The sequence below is a fragment of the Stegostoma tigrinum genome, chromosome 1, assembly GCF_030684315.1.
Source record: "Stegostoma tigrinum isolate sSteTig4 chromosome 1, sSteTig4.hap1, whole genome shotgun sequence".
NCBI lineage: Eukaryota > Metazoa > Chordata > Chondrichthyes > Orectolobiformes > Stegostomatidae > Stegostoma > Stegostoma tigrinum.
In genome coordinates, this window is record NC_081354.1 from 37190482 (window position 1) to 37215195 (window position 24714).

Below are 24714 nucleotides of genomic sequence, written 5' to 3' on the forward strand. Positions count from 1 at the left end.
GAACAGTATGCTGTTGTGACTGCTGTGACATGATGATGCCAGCGAGTGGCAGGGATAGAGTTACAGCCAGAAGTCAACCTGATTTGGAGGAAGCCCTTGGAGGTTGGCAATGTGGTAGCTGAACAGGGCATTAGCAAGGGCAAGCAGGATGTAGTTCATAAGCCTGGGGACAGACTTTATCGATACAAGGGATGCTGGTGTTTCAGAGGATATCCGCTGAATGGTGATTCGTTGAGAGAATGGCACATGGCAGGACAGGGCAGAAATGAGACATAAGATGCATCGGGGGTGGGTAGGCAATTAATGAGGTGAGTTTAGTAGAATATGGCAACAGTACTCACTTGGGCTTGCAGTGCTGAACCTTCCAAAAAACTAGACACAATTTGGACTTTGCCGTGAAAAAGCATAAAATGCCGTTAAACATTTCAATTATTATTGCTAACAATGAGGTCAGGAAAGATTAAATTTACAATGCAGAGAAAGGGGGGACAGCTGAGCCTGCAAGCTCAGACATGCCTCACACAGTGGGGTGGCACGGTGGCTCAGTGGTTGGCATTGCTACCTCACAGCACCAGGGCATGTTGGTTCAATTCCACCCTTGGGCAGCTGTCTATGTGGAGTTTGCACATTCTCCTTGAATCTGTGTGCATTTCCTCTTGGTGCTCCAGTTTCTTCCCACAGTCTAAAGATGTGCAGGCTAGGTGGATTGGCCATGGCCTGTAGTGTTCAGGGGTATGTGGATTGGATGGGTCTGGGTGGGTAACTCTGAGGGCCAATGTGGACTTTTTGGGCTAATGGGCCTGTTTCCACAATTGTAGGGATTCAATGAGTAGTGCACAAACATGAATGTTCAATAGAGAGTAAAAACAATGCTGCAAACTGTTTCTTCTATAATAAAGGAAATGTATCAAATTCCCGAGCACCATCAATTATGAAGCATACTATTGTGTTGTGTTTCCAGACTAAGCTAGTCGGAAAAATTGTAATGGCAGGCATGTGAAAAAAGTGAAAGCCATTGCGTTGCAAAACTGTGTAAAATTGAAATTTAATTTTGAAGAGCCACTTGTGTTATCATTATGCTTCAAATCTTATGATAACGGCAGTGGACTGGGCAGGAATATTGGGCGTAAATCCAAATTTTCTTGTTTGACCAGGAAGGTCTTTAACAGGTGACCCATAGATGTAGCTATGTCACCCCATGGTGGCTTTCACCAGTGAAAGATTATCATACTACTAAACTAAACATGTTTTGTATGTGTACTATTGCCATTTAGAACTTTATTTTACCCATGTGGAAAATGGCAAAAACAATGCGGAGGTGGTGCACAGCTCTGGTTACAACATCAGGAGTGGTGCACTGCTGATAAAGTCCCTACCCAGGTCTCTGAACAACCATCAGATCTCCATTGCCAACACCTTGTATTGCTGCCACTCTGCAAATATCCAAGTCTTCCACCAATATCCTCCTACAAGGTAGCCCAGGCTGCAACTTCAGCCCTGGTTCTCTGTCTCTCTCTGGAGTTGTTAGCTTGCTGCTCCTATGAGAGGAAGCAGAGCCATAAGTGTGATAAGTAGAATGTGTGTTGAAGATTGAATGAGAACTTTTGAGAATCATTTCTGCTGCCACCCTCCTCTTTGAACTTATTAGATCTAGAGAGCATATGGAGCGTGCACTGGCAGCTCAGTCCAAAATGGCAAAGCAAAAGCCTGTTGTAGCACCTTGGTTTACCTTGTAAGTGACACCAGCAATATGATGTTGAATTAAAGTGAAAAATCTTTGCCCACCATTTTTGAGATACTACTTGTTTTATTTCCAACAGACATGAAGGTTTAACAATGCACCCAAATGTTCAGCATCATACTAATCAGAGGAGACCTGTGTTGCATCAAACTGGCATTTAAATACATGCCAGCACATGACATTTTGTCATGTGGTCTGACGAGGATTTTGACCCTTTAAGCCTTCCCAAAGCAGCCATGCTGTCCCTGTAAGGATCCTGGAGCAGGCTCTGTCCCTGATGGGAGACAGAGAGAGAGAGAGAGAGAGAGACAGAGAGAGAGAAAGAGAGAGAGAAAGAGAGAGAGAGAAAGAGGAATCATCCAGGGGGCTGGAGCCAGCTGGAATTTTTTTCAGTGATAATGGGAACTGCAGATGCTGGAGAATCCAAGATAACAAAGTGTGGAGCTGGATGAACACAGCAGGCCAAGCAGCATCTCAGGAGCACAAAAGCTGACGTTTCGGTCCTAGACCGTCTCTGATGAAGGGTCTAGGCCCAAAACGTCAGCTTTTGTGCTCCTGAGATGCTGCTTGGCCTGCTGTGTTCATCCAGCTCCACACTTTGTTATCTTGGGAATATTTTTCAGTTTGGTTTTTTTCTGCTTGCATACTTTCTGGAGAGAACTCGGTTATGGAGACAGCAACTTTACCACTTGCTGCCAACCTGTGCCATATGACTCCTGACCACATTACTCTCCAAAGCCTGTCCATCATCTACAAGTGACAAATCAAAAGTGTGATGGAATCCTCCCCACTTGCCTGGATGGGTGCATCTCCAACAATGCTCAAAAAACTTGATACCATCCAGGACAAAGCTTCTGCTTGATTGGCATCTCATCCACAAACATCCACTCCCTCATCCACCATCACTCAGTAGCAGTGTTTGTACTATCTACAACATACACTGCAGAAATTCACCAAAGGTCCTCAGACAGGACCTTCCAAACCAATGACCACTTCCATCTAGAAGGACAAAGGCAGCAGTTACACAGAAACTCCACCACCTTCAAGTTCTCCTCCAAGTCACTTACCTCCCTGACTTGGAAATATATTGCCATTCTTTCAATGTCACTGGGTCAAAATCCTGGAATTCCCTCCCTAATGGACTGCAGCAGTTTAAGAAGGCAGCTCACCGCCACATTCTCAAGGGTAGTTAGGGATGGGCAATAAATGCTGGCCAGCCAGCAATGCTCACATCCCACAAGTGAATTTAAAAAATGACTTACGAAAGCCAAAGTATCAATGTTATTAAAAAGCAATTATGTTTCTACCTTTGTTATCATACAATATTTTCAAATTTTCTTTTGGCTGACTTTATCCCTGTTCCACCCCATGACCTTTCTCAAGCAAAATAGATTCAAAACCACAACTTTGTAACTTCCTGCTTTTAACTTGTTGCTTACATTTCTTTCTTGGATGACACACCTATGATTTTGAACAAGGACCCATTTCTGAGCAACCAAGTATTACAACACAGGAAATGTGATAGATGACAATAATTCCTTGATGGATGGAATAGATAATTCATTTAATTTATGTCTTCAGATACCTTCATCATGTAAAAGAAATCCCATATGGCTTATATTTCACTCTGAGAAAGTATTAGGAAATAATATGCACAAATTAGTGGGGAAGATTACTCAGCTATCAAACGTGTTCATTAACATGCTTGTATAAAATTCTTTCAGGTGTGAATGTTTCAACTTACAGTTTTACAGTTGGGTGGACTGTTAAAAATTAAAATAGCAAAAGAAAATGTCATCCCACATAACACCTGGTAAGAATTTCTAAATTAAATGGTAAAATATTACACCAGGAATTAATCTTTTCGTTTTTGTCTTTAATGTTCAGTCATAGAAATTTTTCTGGCTGACGCAGTTGCAAGTGATAAAAACAAAAATTCACAGATAGCACATGACCCAAATAGGGGATCTTACAACAGGGAGAGATTTTGATCTGTCAAAAATGTTTAGCTGAGCTGCCAGCAATTGTTATACCTCCCATTGCCGAAGATTAAAGCTTTAGTTGAACGTTTCACTGATAGTATACTAAAGGTGAGACCTGGAAAGTTTGGCTTTGGACAGTTATAAATGGGGGTTTAATCCTGAACAGTGTGGAGTCAGAAAAGAACTTTGGAGTTGTTCAATACTAACAATTTCTGGATGCTTTTGAACAAAATAAATTTATTTTTCATTGGCACTGCACGAAAAATCCCCCACAGTACAAGACCAGTTTCAGCACTGATCATCATCGAACAATTTAAAACATTGGGTGATTAAGAAAGTGTTCACCATTCTTGCCTTCACTGTTCACATCTTTGAGTACAGGAACTGGCTGATCTGTTATAGAAAGGATATTATTAAAGTGGAGAGGCTTCAGAAAGGGTTTTGGGTTTGAGATATATAAATTGACTGGAAAGGTTGGGGTATTTTTAACTGGAATGTCAGAGTTTGAGGAGTGACCTTATTGAGGTTTTTAAGCTAAGAGGAGAAAAATTTAAAAAGGATATGAGGGGCAGTTTGTTTACACAGAGAGTGTCCATGTGTGGAATGAGCTACCAAAAGAAGTGATGGATGCAAACACAGTTACAACATTTATTTGGATATTTGGACAAGTATGTGAATAGGAAAGATTTGGAGGGATATGGGCCGAATGCAGACAAATAGTTTAGTTTGAGAACATGCTCGGTGTGGAATTGTTGGGCAAAAGGGTCTGTTTCCATGCTGTATGACTCTATGACTTTATAAAATAAATTTACTTTTCATTGGCACTGCACAAAGAATCACATACAGTACAAGACCAGTTTCAACACTGTTCATCATCAAACAATTTAAAACATGACTTAAAGCTGAAAGAACTGCAGACACTGGAAATCAGAAACAAAAACAGAAGTTGGTGGAAAATCTCAGCAGGTCTGGCAGCATCTGTGGAGAGATATCAGAGCTAACATCTCAGGTCCAGTGACCTTTCTTCAGAATGGTCACGACTTGAAGCCACTTATCTTCCTACAGCAGTAATCACCATCAGGATTGCTTTTCTTGCAGCTAATTACTTGCCCTGCATCCATTTTTCATATCTCAGGCCCAACTTTCATACTGCAGATTCCATCAATCTGCAGGGTAACTTGAATCCAACTGAATCCTCAGTAATGTAGGATTGTTGGAGGAAGCCAGGACACATCCCTTTGTGCCAACTGTTATAACTCTGCTGCTGAATAGTTTAAATATCCCAAACAGACATTGAAAAGCTATGGAAGAAAATGAATGTGTAAGATAAGTCAGTGAGGACACACCTGGTGGGTGACAGAATAGAGAGGCAAGTGGATGAGGGGTTTAGGGTGACAGATGTGTAGGTGGGAAGGAGTATGGTGACAGATAACTCAGGGGATTGGAGGTTGGCAGGTTAATTAGTAAAGGAGTAAGTGCAATGGGTGATAAGGTAGGGTGGCAGATAGGTGGTTGAAGAGGTTGATTGGGTCAGCGGAAAGATTGATCTATTCATGGCGAGTTGGGTGCTGAGGTTGTTTCAGGTTAGAGTTGCAAGAGTGCATTGAGGGCAGGAGTGATCATCAGGTCATATTGAGTGGTATCAGGAGGGGAGTCATAGATCAGTAGGTAGCTTTATAACCAGCCAGGAGTTGGAGTAGGTTTTAAAGGCCCTGGTAATGGTAATATCCCTACTGATGAGCCAGGAGGCATGGCTTCAAATCTCCCCTGCTCTAGGAGTGTGTCATAACCCATCCAAACAGGTTAATTAAAAATTATTTTAAGAATCCTGACAGTGTGGAGAGAGATCATTAGCCTATCAAGTCTGCACTGACCCGCTGAAGAGAATCCCACCCAGACTGATCTTCCCATTTTATCCCTAAAATGCCACATTTACCATGCAGTACATGCCCACACTTCAGGGCAATTTACCATGGCCAATCCATCTTAGCATGCACATCTTTGGACTGTTGGAGGAAACCAGAGCACATGGGGGAGTCTCACACAGGCATGAGGCGAATGTGTAAACTCCACTAACAGTTACCCGTGTGTGGAATCAAACCGAAGTCAGGTGAGACAGCAGGTCTCGGTAAGTATATAGAACTTTTGGATGTCTCCGGTCCAACTCAGTACTATAGAACTTTTCAGCGGTTTCCAGGTGTTTGATAATTGCTCATTGGAAATTGGGAATTGCTTATTGGAAATTGTTGTGTATGTTTGCAAGCCATCCTATTTTTTAATCCTATATACATTTAGGTGATTGACCACTCCACAAATAGGACTAGATTTGATGGAGTTTAATCTGCTGGCTGGAGATTTGGCAAGAGACCCATATTCCATCTTCCAGGAAGGCCACGGCAATGTTAAATATGCTCAGGCAGTTAAGTGGGTATTGGCAATCAATTCCCAAGATTAACCAAAAATGAACCCACTGGCGATCTAGGATCAAGGCATGGTCCAGGCCATAAGATGTAGAAGTGAAAGTAGGCCATTCAACCCATTAGGGCTGCTCTGCCATTCAATGAGATCATGGCTGATGTGATAATCATCAAATGCACCTTCCTGCCTTTTCCCCAAAACCCTTGATTCCCTTATCGATTAATAATCTGCCTGCACTGGTCACAAATATGTTTAACAATCCAGCCTTGACAGCCCTCTGCAGTAAAGAATTCTGCAGTTTAACTACTGTCAGAGAAAGGAAATTTCTCCTCCATCTCTGTCTTAAACCTGTGAAATCCTACTCTGAGATTATGCCCTCAGGTCCTAGATTCTCCCCCATGGGGAAACATCTTTCTTATATCTACGCTATCAAGTCTCCTAAAAATCTTATGTTTCAACAAGTTTCCTTCTCATTCTTCTAAACTCCAATGAATACAGGCTCAATCTACTGCCCTTGCGGCCATCTTCTGAGATTCTGTTAATTCTTGCATAGTTCCTGCAGATTGGAATACATCTAAAGTAACCTCTCTATTTATTAAGGGAGATAGGGAGAAAACCATGAATTATAGATCAGTCCGCCTGGCATTGATAGTGGGGAAAAAAGCGGAAAGTCTGTCATGAAAGATTTAACGACAGAGCCCTTGGAGAACAATGATAGGATCAGATAGAGTCAGCATGGATTTACAAATCATGTTTGATGAAACTACTGGAATTTTTTGAGGATGTAACTGGAAAAATTCATAAAGGACAGCCAGTGGATATAGTTGATTTAGACTTTCACAAGGTCCCACAAAAGAGCTTAGTGTGTAAAATTAAAGAGATAGGATTGAGAATATGTATTGATATGGATAGAGAACTGGTTGACAGACAGGGAACAAACAGTTGTAATAAACAGATCTTTTTCCAATGGTAGCCAGTGACCAACGGGGTATCACAAGGATCAGTGCTTGGACCATTGCTATTTACAATATATAGATGATTTAGATGAGGCAATTAAATGTATTACCTCCAAATTTGCAGATGGGAGGATGAGTGAGCTATGAGGAGGATAGAGTGATTTAGACAAGCTGAGTGAGTGAGCAAGTGCATGGCAAACGTGTATATTGTGGATGAGTACGAGGTTATCCACACTGGTAGCAAAAATAGAAAGGAAGATTATTACCTGAATGACTGTAAATTGAGTGAGTGGAATGTGCACTGAGACCTGGGTGTCCTTGTGCACAAGTCACTGAAGGTAAACATGAAGGTGTGGTAGTCAGTAAAGAAATCTTATAGTGAGTTGGTCTTCATAGCAAGAGCATTCAAGTACAAGGACATGGATGTCCTGCTGCAATTATACCGGGCCTTGGTGTGACTATGCCCGCGTTGTGAAGCTGTGTAAAGTATATGATGTTTGCAACATGATAAAGGGGAAGAATGTGTGGTCCCTTTAAAAGATAATGTGTTTTTTTTAAGGCTTGGAGATAAAAAAATGCCTACAAGCAGCAGCAGATTCATAGGCAGTTCGTGTAATTGAAACATTGTATCAAAAAACTATACTGTTAGAAGGCAATGCAGCATTTTTACCATGGCAACAGGTTTTTGAATTTAGCCAATTAATTTAAACCAGGTCCTTGATACCAAAACCCAATTAAATTTAAATCTGCTGATGTTGACATCCTGAGATCAATCTAATTGTAAGAAATTAATAAGTTATCAAGGGTATAAAAGAAGAGGACATTTGATAATTGGTGTGACAGTGAACTGCCATTTGGAGAAAAATCTCACTGGCTCTCACAAAAATCTCTAAGCTCTCAAGTAAGTACCATCTAAATAAAAGTAGTTTGGCACTCTTAGCTAATGTTCCTGACACCAGAATTCAATGGAGAAAGACATTCCTGAATGGAAAACAGCGGACAGCGCAAAGAACATGCTGGAAGGCTTACCTGGCTGTAATTTTGAAAGACTATGTTTAATTTTTTTTTCTTATTACTTTATATAAGTGGGAGTTTTATTTATTGGAACAGCATATGATTAGAATTTTGTTTTATTCAGGAATAGTTAGTAGTTAAGGAGAGGAGATTGTTCAGTTTGTTAGTAGCTCTGTTAATTTGCTGACTGTGACAGTTAGATAACTAAGTGGTTACTTGTTGTTTATAAAGTGAGCATCAGGGATTTCTTTCATTTAACCACTTGTTTATTACAGATTGGAGGTGAGAGGCAGATTACACCACTTTACATACTTCCTTTAACAGATTGTGAGTTGAGGCGAGCTTCTCTGGGTATTTCAGTATTAATTAACAGAGAGGTGTCACCCATCCCTCCATAGCACATGTAATATGGTGTGCAGTTTTGGCTTCATTACCTGAGGAAAAATGTTCTTGCTGTAGAGGGAGTGTAGTTAATGTTTACCAGACTGATACCTGGAATGGTGGGATTAACTGATATTTGACTGCAGAGGTTGAATTTCATTGAAGCCTGTAAAATTTTAGCAGGACTGGACAAGGTTGATACATGAAGGTTGTTCCAAATATACAAAGGAGCCCAGAACCAGAAGTCACGGTCTAAGGATACGGAGTAAACCATTTGGGACTGAAATGAGGAGAAACTTCTTCACCCAGACAGTGTGAGCCTGTGGAATTCACCACCATAAAAAACAGTTGAGGCCAATGCACTTTAGGATTTCAAGAAGAAATTTGATATAGCACTTGCTTCTAAAGGGATCAAAGGATAATGAGGAAAATTGGGATGGGCTATTGAATTGGATGATCAGCTGTGATCATAATGAATGGTGGAATAAGACTGAAGGTTCTGAGGAAGGGTCACCGGACCCAAAACATTAACTCTGATCTTCCCTTCACAGATGCTGCCAGTCTTGATATTACGTGTAGGTTTAAGCTCAAATTATATCTTCTCCCTTTTGATTTTGGTCCTTTATTGTTGTTTTTTGGAATCTTACCCATTCCTGTGGTTTATCACGAACATTTGCCATTCCATCCAGTTCAGCCCTTATTTTATATTTATCCTTATTTTGCTTTAGCACAGTTGTTGCCAACTCAACCAACAAAAGCAAACACACATAAATTGAATAGAGGTTGGAGTTTGTCTCCACAAGCTAACTCAATGGCTGGCAGCGTGACCAATGACTATTTTACAATCCATGATTTTGGCTTCACCCAGCTCTTCTTGTTTGGAACCGGGCGTCAACCAGATTCTGGCTGGCTTGTAGCACATGATACAGTTGAGAATTGACAAACGTAAGAAGAGCTTCCACCTCTTAAATGCCAGCACTTTTCTCCTTAGAGTAGTTTTTGCCTCCCCAGTTCCTCAGCATTTATCACATCACTTCAATGCCTGCTCCAATAGTTCAGAGCATAGTACACCAGGGTGATGCAGCACACTCTGTCCGTACTATACTGGAAGGCCTCCCTAGACTGGTCAAAGCCAAGGAACTGCACCTTTAGTAGCCAAGCACTCTGCTATGCTGCAGTCCTGGGTGTGGCATGAATGCCATTGCATCTGATTGAGCAGACTCTACACTGCTGATTTCCCAGCCCCCTGACAAATGATATGCAATTCCCCTGACTACTTATGTTGGCTGTTCACCACTGCCCAATCTCGTTGCGTTCTATCCCAACAGCAGCCACATCCAAAGGATCATAAGCCATCATTTCTGCCATCGCCAACAGGATACCACCATCAGATGCATATTCCCCTCCCTTGTCTGCTTTCCACAGGTATTGCTCCCTTCACCTAAACCTACGCTCTCAGGCCATGATTTGATATGATTATGGGGCTGCTTTCAGCACAGTCATTTCCACCTACTCATGGTCCCTATAATCAGTTTTTTCTCCTTCCTTGGCGTACTACTGGCTAAACCTTTGTCTGCCTAGCTTCCTTTCTCTCCCTCTAGGCTCTGTGTCCACTTATCCACTCACCCCTTTATTCCTGCACTCCATTTTCAGTGTATATACACTGTCTTTTCAGAGCTACTATCTGTTTTGAAGAAGGTTCATAGGACTTGAAGCAATAACTCTGTTTTCTTTCTACAGATGTGCTAGACCTGCCAGGTTTCTCTGGCAATTTCTGTTTTATTGCCCAATCTTTGTCTGTCTTTGGACATATTCCCAGATATGGTCCAAGCAGATAATGTGACCATGGTCAAGCCCTGGATTGTCTGTGGTTTGTGCCATGACTGACCAAACAAGGACCCTTTGAGTTACAATCGTTCTGCCTATTCACCTGACTGAGGATTAGTTCTAACTCTCTACTCCCTTCACTACATTCAGCTTCCTCACTAACAGCAAAGGAAACAAATAAGATCTATTCCCATTGGTCTCTGAATGCCTGCTGGCAAGAAAACTATTTCAGGGCATCTGTTCTACTGAATGACTCAGCATCTTTGCCCATTTTCTTACGTCAGATATTGAACTCATTGCAAAATTCAGATTACAAAAATCTCTCCATCAACACTTCAAACCTGTAACCAGCAAAATCATGACAAAACTAAACCAAAGTTAATCCTCAAATGGTTCGAGTTAATGCTTTCTCAAACTATCTAACAGCATCAGCAGCATTTTGCTTTCGTAACATAAAATTAAAGAATTGTTTTGGCATAGTTGGTCTACCGTGTCCTTACAAGTAAAACACACCTAGTCCCATTCCCTGCCTTTTCACCATAGACCTGAAAGTTTTTTTAACTTCAGATAATTATCAAATTCTCTTTCAAAAACCTTGATTGAATCTTTTTCCTTTTGGTTTTTGAGCTGTCCTATCCAGATTGTAACTACTAGCAGAGTAAGAAACATTTTTGTTCATGTTGCTGTTACTTATTTTGCTCCTCTCTTTAAATTAGTGTTTTCTGATTCTCAATCTTGCTATCAATAAGAAAAGTTTTTCCCATTTGCTTTGTACAGGCACCTTGTGATTCTGAATAACTCTATCAAATCTCCTTTCCTCTAAGGAAGACAACACCAGATTCCCCAAATTATTCACAACTGAATTTCTTATCCCTGGAACCATTCTTATAAATCTTGCTGCTTCTTTGTAAGCTGTGTTTTATGTGTGTGCTTGTTATACTGTTTTCTGTGAAAAATGAAGCTTCTGTCCCTTACTTAGGAAGTCACTGGTTTTGTCTCTCCTTCATAAGAAAACAGAAAATGGGCACAGAAATAGGCCATTCAGCCCTTCGAGCCTGCTCTGCCATCCAATATGATCATGGCTGATCATCCATCTCAGTATCCTGTTTCTGCTCCACCCTATGTCTTTTAGATCCTTTAGTCCTAAGAACTGTATTGGGTTCCTACTAAAAATCTTTTGATGTAATGGCCTTGGCTGCTTTTTTTGGCAGAAAATTCAATAGGCTCACCACTCTCTGGGTGAAGAAATTCTTCCTCATCTCAGTCCTAAATGGCCTTTCCTGCAATCTTAGACTGTGGCCTCTAGTTCTGGACTCCCCAGTCATTGGGAACACCTTACCTACATTTACCCTCCCTAGTCCTTCATAATTTTATATTCCTCCTCATTCTTCCCAACTCCAGTAAATATAATGCTAACTGATCATGTCTCTCTTCATACAACAGTTCTGCCATCCCAGGAATCAATCTGGTAAACTTTTTGTTGCACTTCCTCCACAACTATTAATTTATCTAACTTTTTGTTACTTTCCATACAAGTACAATACCTTACTAACATATGATAGTACAAGGACGGTGAGATGAACTGAAATGGAAGTCAGACTGCTATATTAGAATTAGAATTTGAATCCCTACAGTGTGGAAACAGGCCCTTTGGCCCAACAAGCACACAGCGAACCTCTGCACATCCCACCCAGACCCATTCCCCCTATAACCTACCTAAGGTACACATCCTGAACACTATGGGCAATTTAGCATTGGCAATCCACCTAACCTGCACATCTTTGGACTGTGGGAGGAAGCCCACGCAGACATGGGGAGAATGTGCAAACTCCACACAGACAGATACCCAAAGCTAGAATTGAACCTGGGTCCCTGGTGCTGTGAGGCAGCAGTGCTAACCGCTGTGCTACCGTGCCGCCCTAAAGTTGAAAGACCAGGAATGTTTTGTGACTTGGAAAGACCAAGAGTTGCTTACTTTAACCTAAGTAAAATTATGTTGCTTTTTGAACAGTGAGAAATTATTTTAAAGCAGTGGTACCAAGAATCTGAGTTGGGGAAGGACTGCCTGGCGGAGGACCTCCAATTGGTTAGGTTGCAGAGTCACAAATCTGCAAAGTTAGAGCCATCAAAACATCTCTCTCCTCGGTGCAAGTGAAAAGGTAAAAAAGATATCAAGAAATTTGAGCACCTTTGAAGGAAAGGTAATGGTCTAATAGTATTAATATTAGTCTTGGGACTTTGGTAATTTTCATGGATACCTGGATTTGAATCCTGCCATGGCAGATGGTTGAATTTGAATTCTGTAGTTATAAGAAATTGGAAGTCTAATGATGACCATGAAACAAATGTCAATTCTGGGAAAAATCCATCTTATTCACAAATATCATTTAGGGAAGGAAACTGCCATTTCTTCCTTGGTCTGTCCAATATGTGGCTCCAAAACCACAGCAATGAAGTTGACACTTAACTGCCCTCTGGGCAATTAAGGATGAATAATAAATGCTGGTCTGGCCAGTGACATCAATATCCCCCGAAATAAACTTTTAAAAATTTACTGAAGTGTGGTGGCCTCACATTGAAAAGGAAAAAAGTGAAATATTTGTTGTGACTGACTGAGAAGAGTTTTAAAAAGAGGAGAACTGTGATCCCTCCTCATGTGGTCCTTCTTTCATGCAGACGTTTAATTCAAATACTCTTCCGCGTATCTTTTCCCTCCCACAAGTGGTTAGAGCACAATGACAGTGTATTCCAAGAACTCAGCGACATTTTTATAGAACATTATGAACCATTATATTATCATCACCGTAACATATGGGTTTCATTATATTGTTTTCCACTATAGCATGGAAAATTCCAAATTGTTTTAATGAGCCATGGAGGTTGAAATAATTTCAGAGGCTGGAATCTGTCAACAAGGACACTGTTCTACACAAGGTGACTGTATAGAATTTGCACGTTCTCCTCGTGGCTGCATGGGTTTCCTCTGGGTGCTCTGACTTCCTCCCACAGTCTAAAGGTGTGCAAGTTAGGTGAATTGGCCATGCTAAATTGCCCATGGTGTCCAGAGACACGCAGGCCAGGTGAGTTAGTCATAAAAAATACAGGGATAGGGTAGGGGGATGGGTCAGGATCTAGATGGGGTGCTGTTTAGAGGGTCAGTTTGGACTTTGATATGCTGAATGGTCTGCTCCCACACTGAAGGCATTCTAGGATGAAATCACCCATTATTTACATGTGCATAGTAGTTGACACTGGCCTGGCTTGCTCCCAGCGAGCTCTGAGTGAACAGAACCTCTGACACTCCTGTTTCTATTTGTCAGCCAAGGCTCCCTGATTGAACCAGATCAACAGCCCCAATCAGGAGCTATTCTATGAGGTCCGCCTGGCTGACCTTGTACCAGAGGTGATCACCCCTGATATTGAAGATCCACCAAGCATTCATAATATTGTCTCCTTCAAATAATGAGAGGGGTACGGATTCCAACATAGAAAGAAATTGGTGGTGTTTGCTGAAGAGCCCGCCATCAGAAGTAAGATGACAGCTTTCTGGTGGGCCATATTTTGATCATTGCAGGATTGGAAACTTCTCTTTTTCATGTTTGCATTCAGGATGTGATGCAAGTCCTTAATGGTAACATGCATGCCATCAATATTGTTAATTCATCCCTACAGGACATGGTGGAAGTTGACAAAGTTATTATTTGCCCCCTAGCTGAGGCTGGAAATGAACCCAAGTCCCTGGTGCTGGGAGACAGCTGTACTAACCACTGAGCCACCATGTCAACCCATTGAATCTGTTTTTTTTCCCTAGGATGGGAGATCTCAAAATTAGAGGGCACATTTTTAAGGTGAGAGGAGAGAGATTTAAAAAAGACACGAGGGGTAAACTTTTTTCCATGGAGGATGGATCCAGTGTGGAATGAACTTCTTGGGTGGTGGATGTGGGTACAATTACAATGTTTAAAAGACACTTAGATAAATACATAAACAGGAAAGGTTTTGAGGGGTATGGGCCCGGAGCAGGCAGGTGGGACTAGTTTAGTTTGGAATTATTTTCAGCATGGACTGGTTGGACCGAAGGGTCCATTTCTGTGCTGTATGACTCTGAGTCTATGACTTGAGAACTCTGGTATTTCAGGTAAGTTATTTAGGTAATTGAAATATTTTGCACTTTTATAGCCAGTAGGTTATTTACCACACCAAGATACATTGATTAAATTCAATACTTAATCCTGGAATCTGATCAAGTCTATGCCAGGATATTGTGGAAAGCTAGGGAAGAAATTACGGAGCCCCTAGCAGAGATACTTGTATCATCAGAGCCACGAGTGAGGTGCTGGAAGACTAGAAGGTAGCTAAATTTGTACCATTATTCAAGAAAGGCTGCAAAGAAAAGCCAGGAACTGCAGGCCAGTTAGCTTGATATCAGTGGTGAGTAAGTTGTTGGGGATTTTGAGACACAGGATTAACATGCATTTGTTAAAGCAAGGACCGATAAGGATAGACAACATGGCTTTATGCATGGAAAATCATGTCTCTCAAATTTGATTGAGTTTTTTGAGTGGTAACCAAGAAGGTAGATGAAGGCAAAGCAGTTGACGTTGTCTGCATGTACTTTAGCAAGGCAATTGACAAGGTTTCACATGGTAGACTGGTTAGTGAGCTTAGATCACATGGGATCCAGTGAGAGCTAGCCACATAGTTACAAAATTGGCATGAAGGTAGGAGACATAGGGTTGTAGTAGAGAGTTGTTGTTCAGAGTGGAGGCCTGTGGCCAGCTGTATGCCACAAGAATTGGCGCTGGGTCCACTGTTGTTTATTATTTATAAAAGCAATTTAGAAGAGGATATAGGAGGCATAGTTAGTAAGTTTGTGGATGACACAAAATTGTTGGTGTAGTGGACAGTCAAGAAGCCTACTTAAGAGTATGGCATCGTGACAAATTGGGCCAGTGGGCTAAGGAATGGCAGATGGAGTTTAACTTAGATAAATGCAAAGCATTGCATTTTGGTAAGATGAACCCAGGGCAGGACTTACACAGTTAATTGTTGGGCCTGGGAGCTTTGTCAAATAAAGAGACCTCGGGGTGCAAGTACATAGTTCCATGAAAGTGGCATCACAGATAGACACAGGGTGGTGAAGAAGGCATTTGGCATGCTTGCTGTCATTGATCAATGCTTTGAGTACTGGATCTGAAACATTATGTTAAAGCAGTACATGACATTGGTAAGGCTGCATTTGGAGTACTGTGTACAATTCTGGTCATCCTGCTAAACTGGAAAGGGTATAGAAATGATCTACAAGGATGTTATTGAGGGTGGAGGGTTTAAGTTATGAAGAGAGGCTGGATAGTCTGAGACTTTTTTCCTTGGAGTGTAGGAGACTGACGGATGACCTTATAGAGGTTTATAAAATCATAAGGGATGTAAATAAGGTGATTAGCCAAGGCCTTTTCCCTGGGACAGGAGAGTTCAAAACTAGAGGGCATGGGTTTAAGGTGACAAAGGAAAGATTTAAAAGGGACCTGAGGGGCAACTTTTTCATACAAAGTGTGGCTAGTATATGGAACAACCTGCCAGAGGGAATGGTAGAGGTGGGTACAATTGGACAGATGGATGAATAGGAAAGTTTTAAGGGGATAAGGGCCAAACGCAGGCAACTAGGACTAGTTCAGTTTGGGAAACCTGGTCGGCATAAACAATTTGGACCAAAGGCTGTTTCCATGCTGTATGACTTTATCATTTGTTGCCATTCTTTATGTCCCAAAAGTTGTTCAGTTCGAAAGAGCCAAGTTTGTTTGGAATTTCTTTGCATGGAGATTTCATATTGAAACATTTACTTTATTAATGTAAACGCATAGTCCTCTTGATGCTGCCTATCAAGTTCAAACTGGTCATTGTTTTATACTGTAGTAATATGGCTTCTGGATGCTAATTTCATTAAATGAAATTATTCTATTTTATTGGTAGATTGGACTTGTTTGCATAGAAGGTGACCGTGTCTACCACCTGAAGATTAGGGTGCATGCCACTCCCATTGGCTCAGGAGGCCATGGACAACTAATATGGAGGTTGGATAGTTAATTATTTGAAGTTATGGTTTCTGATTTCTTTTGGGAGAATGGCTGGCTGCTGTTGGAGATGCACAATCAGTGGCTGACAGTTTTCCAGTCATTGCAGCACCATCTGGAGTAGTGATTGTTGCTGACAATGCAGTCAATCTCTGTCAAGAAGCCAAAGAGGAGTTCAGAATAGAAAGCAAGTTGGGGGAACTCCATTAGGGTCAGCTAGGCAGGCCCAGGATGCTGTGGAGCCAGGGGTCTGAAGGGCACTAATAAGAGGGCTTTCAAATAAGGTATTGTTTTATTTGCACATATAGCACCCAACCTGAGGGCCCCCTGAAGCTGCAGCTTTGCCACTTGGCATGAGACCCCCTGCCATTAGTAAAATCTGAATCGAAGTGGTTTAACAACTTTAGTGGACTTTAGTTTGGGGAATTATAAATGCCTGGATTTTCAAAACAGGTCAAATAAAAAGATGGTGAGAATTTTTTAAATGGATACAACATAATTCCAAATAATTAGCCATCTTGGTTGCATAAACTCACTTCAGGGAAAATGAATAACGGTCATCACATGTAGATTTATTGCTGTTCCATTGGAACATTGTTTTGCAGGCTTGAAAATGGTTTTGATTTTCAGTTGGGGAAGCTTGCTAAACAAAGATGCTCAGCTCATGACTCCTGTTTCTGAAGAATCTTTGTGGTGAACCCATTGTGAAACAGATTGCCCTGGGAAGGCTTCTCACTACTGAGTAAACCGAATAAGCTGCTTTGGGCAAGATCCCAGTTGCAACTGTGTATGTTTGGTGACACCTGTCTACACATGCCAGAATGTAAGGCAGCAAGCCATCTGAACATCTCAACCTAGACTTTCTGTCTTCAAGAACTAAAATTTACTTGCTAAATGTGTTTTCTTTGCCCCAAAGTGAACCTTTGCAAAGAGAAATTCATTTTCTTACCCTTTCCCTGCTGTGGGTGTGCATCTGTTTGAGTGTAAATTTCACATTGTTCAGAGGGGGTAACATTTATATTACCATATTCCAGGCTGTATCCACTAACCATTTCTGCACCTTCGTGGAATAGAGTCTGATTTATAATGTAGAGATAACTTTGTTTGTTTGAGACTGAGCAAGTGAAAGGAGGAGCCTATGCTTTGGAAAGAGTGCACAAGAGACTAGGGACAGCAGCTTCATGAAGGACAGGAGAGATGCAGCTTCTCAAACCCCGTGGTAGCACAGGTAGGCAGAATCATAAAGAGAACAGTCGACTTGGGTGGGAAGGGCAATGATGATGGGAGGCAAAATCCAGCAGCTGAGAGTCCCTTCAACTTGTTACTGCCTCTCAGACCCACAGTACCACTCATACATACATATAGCACAGAAACAGCCCTTCACCCCAAGGAGTCTGCGCTGACTTAACTACCACTAAAGGTGCACTAATCCCAATTTCCTGCACTTGTCCCATATCCTTGAATGTTATGATATTTGAAAGGCTCATCCAAAATTTTTTCAAGGTTTTTAGATTTCTAGCCTCTACTAACTTCCCAGGCAGTGCATTCCAGATACCTACCACGTGCTGAGTGAAAAGGTTTTTCCCCAAATCCCCTCCAAAATTCTTGCCCCTTACATTAAAACAATGCTCTCGTGATTAATTCCTCAACCAAAGGAAAAACTGTTCTCTATTCACCCTACATACCCATCATTATCTTATCGACCTCAATCATGATACCCTTCAGTCTTCTCTGCTCTAAAGAAAATAATCCTAGCTTATCCAATCTCTCCCTATAGTTCAATTTCCATGGAACATCCTGGTGAACCTCCTCTGTACCCTCTTCAGTGCTATCACATTCTTCCTGTAGTGAGGTGACCAGACCTGCACGCAGTACTCCAGTTGTGGCCTTGACCAATGCTCTGTACAACTCCAACATTACCTCCCTGCTCTTCTACTCTATGCCACGACTGGTGAAAGCAAGTTTTCTAAATGCCTTTTTAACTGTCCTGTTCACATGTTCTATCAACCTCCTATAGCAACCTGGGATGCCATTCATCCAAGCCAGGTGATTTCTGTTTTTAAGACCGACAGAGCTTCCAATATCTCCCTGTTCCCTATGTGAGTTCCTCATGGTCCCTTTCCCTGAATTCTGTACCTATGTTCTCTTTTTCCAGAGTGAAAACTGAATGGAAGTTTTAATTCCAGTCCTTTCCAATGCCTATGGTTTCACGTACAGGGTGCCCCCTTTATCCCTAAAGGGCCCTACTCTTTCCCTGGTCAACCTTTAATGTATTTACAAATATCTTAGGATTCTCCCTAATCTTGCTTGCAAGTCCTTTCTCATGCTGTACTTTTGCTCTTCTTTTTGCTAAGTTAAATTTCCTCCTGCACCTCCCGTAGTCCTTCAGAGCTGCAGCTGAATTGCTCTCTTTGGACTTGCTAAAAGCCCTACCCTTCTTCCTTATCCAGCCCTGAATTGTTCTAGACATCCAGGGCACTCTGAATCTTTGCTCCTACATTTCCCTCTAACGTTGGACATGTAATCTATCCAGCTCTGTTTTTGAATGCCTCCCCATCGCTCTGCTGTAGACTTTCCAGCAGGAATTTTTCCCAGTCTACTGTGGCCAAATCCTGCTTTAATTTAGTATCATCTGCCTTACACCTATCCAACGCTGTCTTTTGCAGGTCATCTTTTTCCTGGTACAGACAATTTTAATCGTACTGTGTTATAGTTGCTATCTCCTAAACGTTACCTCACTGACACATTGAACACTTGTCTGGCTTCTTTCCCCAGAAACAGATCCAGGACGACGCTCTCCCTTGTTGGGCCTTCTACGTACTGATACAAAAAACTCCCCTGGATACATTTCAAGAAATCCACCCCTTCTAAATACTCAACACTACGACTATCCCAATTTATGTTGGGCAAGTTTAAATTTCCACGCACAATTGTCCAATTACACTCTAACATGCCTGTGTGAACTGTCTACATATTTGCTCCTGTGTTTCTTGCTGACTCTTTGGGGGCCTATAATACACTCCCAGTAAAGTAGCTTCCCCCTTATATTTACCCACAAAGCCTCGTTTGAGGACCCTTCCAAGAATATCATCTCTCCCTATTGCAGTAAATGACTCCTTAATTAATAGTGCTACACCAGTGTCCTCTTCAGACACTTGTCTACCTTGCCTAAAGATCCTATAACCCAGAATACTGAGTTACCAGTCCAGCCCTTGCATCAACCAGGTTTCTGTGATGGCAACAATATCATACTTAATGAGTGAATCCACACCAATAACTCATCAGTCTTATCTATTGCACTGCTAGCATTAAAATAAAGACAATCGAGCTTGTCTTACTCTCTTGACACCCAACCCTCAATATAACCAAGCTATGTTACATCTATGAACTAGGATATCACAGGGAAACTGGCGATTGGTATATGTTTCTTCCATGTTTTCCAATTGGTCAATTGGTTTAAAATCAGGACACATTATTACAGCTGAAGATTCCAGCTAAGAAAACCACCTGTAAAATGCTTAACATCCACATTAATTAATTAAATACAGTTGAGGTGGTTTGATCAGGGGGAGGTCAAGCCTTACAGATTTGCTAGAATTTTTTTCAAATGTGATCAAGTGTGTGAATGAAGGATGTTCAGTTGATGTGGTTTACATGGATTTTAGCAAAGCTTTTGACAAGGTCCCACATTGGGAGACTGATTGTAAAGGTTAAAGCACATGGAATTGAAGGAAACTCTGTGAAATAGCTCAGAAACCCGCATAGTAATAGGATCCAAAGTGTAGTCTTGCAGCTGTAGTGTGTGGGAGCTTGACCACATTTGCAGAAGTGTTGGCTGCTACAGGAAATTCAGCTTACAATTGATGAATTGAAGCCTGAGCTGTGACACATTTGTGAGGATGAAAGGGACCTGGATATTGTTTTGGGAGCAGTCACAGCTTATATTTAGATCAATTACATCAAATTTGGCTCGTGGTCAGGGACAGGAGGGTGTTACTGTGGTGAGGTAAGTGTGGGGATCCGAAATATGATTTTGGAGGAGCCTTAGCCAGTGTCCAAAAGTGTCTTTCTAGATTAGATTAGATTCCCTACAGTGTGGAAACAGGCCCTTCAGCCCAACAAGACCACACTGCCCCTTGAAACATCCCACCCAGACCCATCCCCCTATAACCCACACACCCCTGAACACTATATGGGCAATTTAGCATGGCCAATCCACCTAACCTGCACATCTTTGGACTGTGGAAGGAAACCGGAGCACCCGGAGGAAACCCACACGACTCGGGAAGAATGTGCAAACTCCACACAGACAGTCGCCCGAGGCAGGAATTGAACCCGGGTCCCTGGTGCTGTGAGGCTGCAGTGCTAACCACTGAGCCACCATGCTGCCCGTGTCATTCATTTAAGACTGGTAACTCCGTATTCTGGGTTATAGGATCTTTAGGCAAGGTACACAAGGGTCTAAAGAGGACATTGGTGTAGCACTATTAATTAAGGAGCCATTTAAGAGTCATTCATCCAAAAAATGAGGGTGCAGACTGCAAGCAGGATGAGCAAACTGACCACAGAACCATGGTCCAGAGCATTATTTAAATGGGGCAAGAAAAGAGAAATGTGGCTTTAATAGCAGATAATAAAATATGAGGCTGGATGAACACAGCAGGCCCAGCAGCATCTCAGGAGCACAAAAGCTGACGTTTCGGGCCGAGACCCTTCATCAGAGGTCCTGAAATGCTGCTGGGCCTGCTGTGTTCATCCAGCCTCACATTTTATTATCTGGGATTCTCCAGCATCGGCAGTTTCCATTATCACTGATATAATAGCAGAAAACCTAGTTAAGCTGAAAGTGCCTAATAAGTTCTTTTAGATTTGATTAAAATAAGTATAAGAAGATTCATGCGCTTTGATAAAGAGCTAATTTATTAGCTTAATCTAATTTATAGATTTGCAAACTAATCAGTAAATCTATTAACTATATCTAACTACTTTAGACATATTCAAAAAACGAGACTCACTGCCTTCTGCCCATCAGGGCTCCAGGGTGATGTTTGGCATTTAGAATTCTATCACAGTTTCAATGACAGCACTCTCGAGCCCCAGTCTGATGGTGAAATCTACAGGCCCGGTCTTACAAACCCCCGTCCAATATTGAAAGGTCCTGATGCTGAATGGTCCCAAGAGTTTGGAAAATTACCCTGCATTAATATTGTTCTAAATCTGAGACTACATGCTGCATTGCCATTCTGAGTACTTTCCCAAGTCTATTGTGTTTGGTGGTCACAAACAAATCCAGGTGTCACTGCAAAACAGCCTGCCCCGATCAAGACAAGAGATTGCCAGTGGTTTTTACACTAAGCCTGTTTTCCTTTGATTGCATATTGCCATGTCCAATTAACCGTTTATCAATCTGGTTTGGAGACATCATTTTTAAGCCTAACATTACATTCTATCCCTTGATATCGTCAAAACAGAGATCAAGACTTTAAGTAAGCACATACTTGTTGTTCAACAGTTAAGATTATTATAAACATGATAAAGTTTAAAACTGGATTTTGCTTAACTGGCAACAAGTTATGCATGGATTTAAAAGATTCTCCAATTCTTCTTTCACTTTTACCCATCTGGTGGATATTTCTTCAATATTTTCCCCTTAGTCTTCAACTGATTTGCTGTCACATGTACTGAAGTACAATGAAAGTTTTTTGTTTTTACCTCCTTCTCACCAATGCCACATTCATTGTATTGAAGCTGGTTTCTTTACTGATTATATGTCAGTGACTTGTCATGTAAACTATGTTTTTGTGTTCTTTCACGCCACAATAACTGTCTTGTCAAGTAGTTATCTGTGTCTCAGACTCATTCTTCAGTGCATTTTCGTCATGCATTCCTACATATTAGTTACTTCTGATGTAACAAACACCAGTACCCCAAAATCATGCTATGCATTCTTGACTTTCAGGCAATCTTTTCAAAGGATCAAGAGTTGGAGGGTGCCTATGTATCCAGCTCGCCTGATCCCATTGTTCCAAGTGGTAGACAAATTAACCAATTCAGTTCCCTTTTAAAAAAATCACATGGGCAATGGCTCACATATTTCCAAGGGAAAACTGTTAATTATTGAGTCATTCCCATCTTCAATTGATGCTGTATCACTTTTTCCTGTTACTACTCTTTTATTCTGAATGTTGCCCCCACCAATTATCGTTGTAACCGAGTCAGTAACTCGGTAGAATTGTAGTGTCCGGAGGGCAAAAGAAACCATGTATTCATAATAGCTTGAAGAGACAAGCAAACAATACTATTGTGTGGTTTTAAGCATTATCACATTTTCCTTGTTTGGTGTTTCTTACAAAAAAATCACATAATTTTCCCAAATATAACTTGCCAAGATTATATTCAAATTTATTTCTTTCAAAATTATTCCAAATTCAAAAATAACAGCAATAGCCTCAAGGGTTTCCATTGTGCACTATCACTGCAGTGTTTTTGGGCCATCATGTTTTATTAGTGGTCAATTTATTTCTTCCCAAACAATCTATCCCACTTTTTTCTGATACAAATTAAAAACACTTGTTTTAGTCTTGATTTCAGTCCGATGTGAAGGATGCTTTCCTTATATTGATCATGCAGGCTCTCCATGAATACAATTCAATTTTCACAGAAGGTTTCTTTAACTCCACCAGAGAAAGGATACTTGTTTTTTTTCCAAACTGCACCTAATCTTTTGTCCACACCTTCAGACTCACAGGTGACATTACACGCTTGCTTTGTTTCACTACACAGGGATGGAACAGCGGGGGAAATGCTGATTTCAAGTGAGAAGGAAGACATATAGAAAAGACATGGGGTCAAACTTTTTACACGGGCGGTGGTTCACATGAGGAATAAACTTCCTGAGGAAGTGGTGGATGTGGGTACAATTGACTACGTCCAAAAGACATTTTGGATAAGTATATGAATAGGAAAGGTTCGGAGGGATATGGGCCTTGAGCAGGCAGGTGGGTCTAGTTTAGTTTGCGATTATGTTTGGCATGGACTGGTTGGACCAAGAAGCCTGTTTCCTTGCTGTATAACAGTGTGACTCATTGCTTACATTATCAAGATTACCTGCTTGCCTTGCAAGATAACAGTCCCACAGATCTGTTCACAGATTTCTGTCTGGCATGTTTTAATTTTTACTACATCATGGGTGAAATCATTCACATCATTGGTTTCACCATCAATATCCAGTTTGTTTAGTCACAGTGTTGGGTCTGCCTGCTGCATGTTCTTTGTGATGCACATAATGAGTATTTCCTGTTAGTAATCGTACAGTCATAGTCAGAGAGGTTTACAGCATGGAACCAGGCCCATCATGTTTATCCTGCGGCTCCTTTTCCACATTCCACAGTTTTCTACTTTCTTTATCCAACTACAAAGCACAAAAATGGACACTCATGGCTAAGTCATTCTGGAGAGTTTCTAACTCAGTTTTCCCTTTCATAACCTCTTTCAAAAATCTATTAAGGACAATCTTATAACGTGTTTCTACAATTTCCCGCTGCTAATGATCCTAACATTTTCACTAGGCTATGCTATATCAGTCGCACTTTCAAAAATGGTAGTGACATGATACCGTCAAATAAACACTGCTGCTTCTCAAGGCTTCTCGAACTTAAAGCCAACTAAACTGTTACTGCTGTGAGTTAGATAAAGAAACTGTACAACTGTGAAATTTGGGAATGGTTTATTGCTCCCAAAGGACAAACAGGCTGTTGGCGCGGAATGTTTTGGCCTTGTTCAACAAGTGGAGGAAGAATCTTGTTCTTCGGCCAAGGTGTTAAGGAACTTTCCCTCAGTCTCTCTCTCCTTTACCCCCTTCATGAACATTTTATAAATAGGAAGGCTTTAGAGGGATGTGGACCAAATGCTTAGGTCAGTTTAAGATGTCTGTTCAGCATGGACGAGTTTCCATGCTCTTTAACTCTATGACTCTATGACTTTACCTTGCTCAGGCCGTCTTGCAGTGTCAAGCATACTGTTAGGCTGAAGGTACCTTAACAGGTTCTTTAAGATCTAATCAAAATGAATACAAGAAGACACATGCACTTTGATATAAAGAAAATGTGTTTGCTTAATCTAATATGTGCAAACAAGTCAGTGGAACTATTAACTTAAGCTACTTTAGACAGATTCAACAAACCTGACACAATGCCTTCTGCCTGTTGGGAGTCCTGGGTGATGGCTGGCACTTGGAGCTCTATTGGAGTTTCCATGGTGCCAGACTGTGAGCCCCAGTTCATTGGTGAAAGTCCACAGTCCCAGTCTCTCAAACCCCAGTCTGA

At 41.3% G+C, this 24714-nt stretch overlaps 1 protein-coding gene across 1 annotated transcript in view; it reads right to left on the minus strand.

The window, feature by feature from the left end:
* The window catches only part of LOC125455748 (interleukin-8-like), a 32374-nt gene extending 7933 nt beyond the window's left edge, over window positions 1-24441 (minus strand). The window contains exon 1 of the mRNA XM_048538151.2: window positions 24376-24441. The gene's annotated coding sequence lies outside the window, so the exon portion shown is untranslated. The remainder of the gene's footprint in view (window positions 1-24375) is intronic.
* Window positions 24442-24714: the final 273 nt, after the last annotated feature.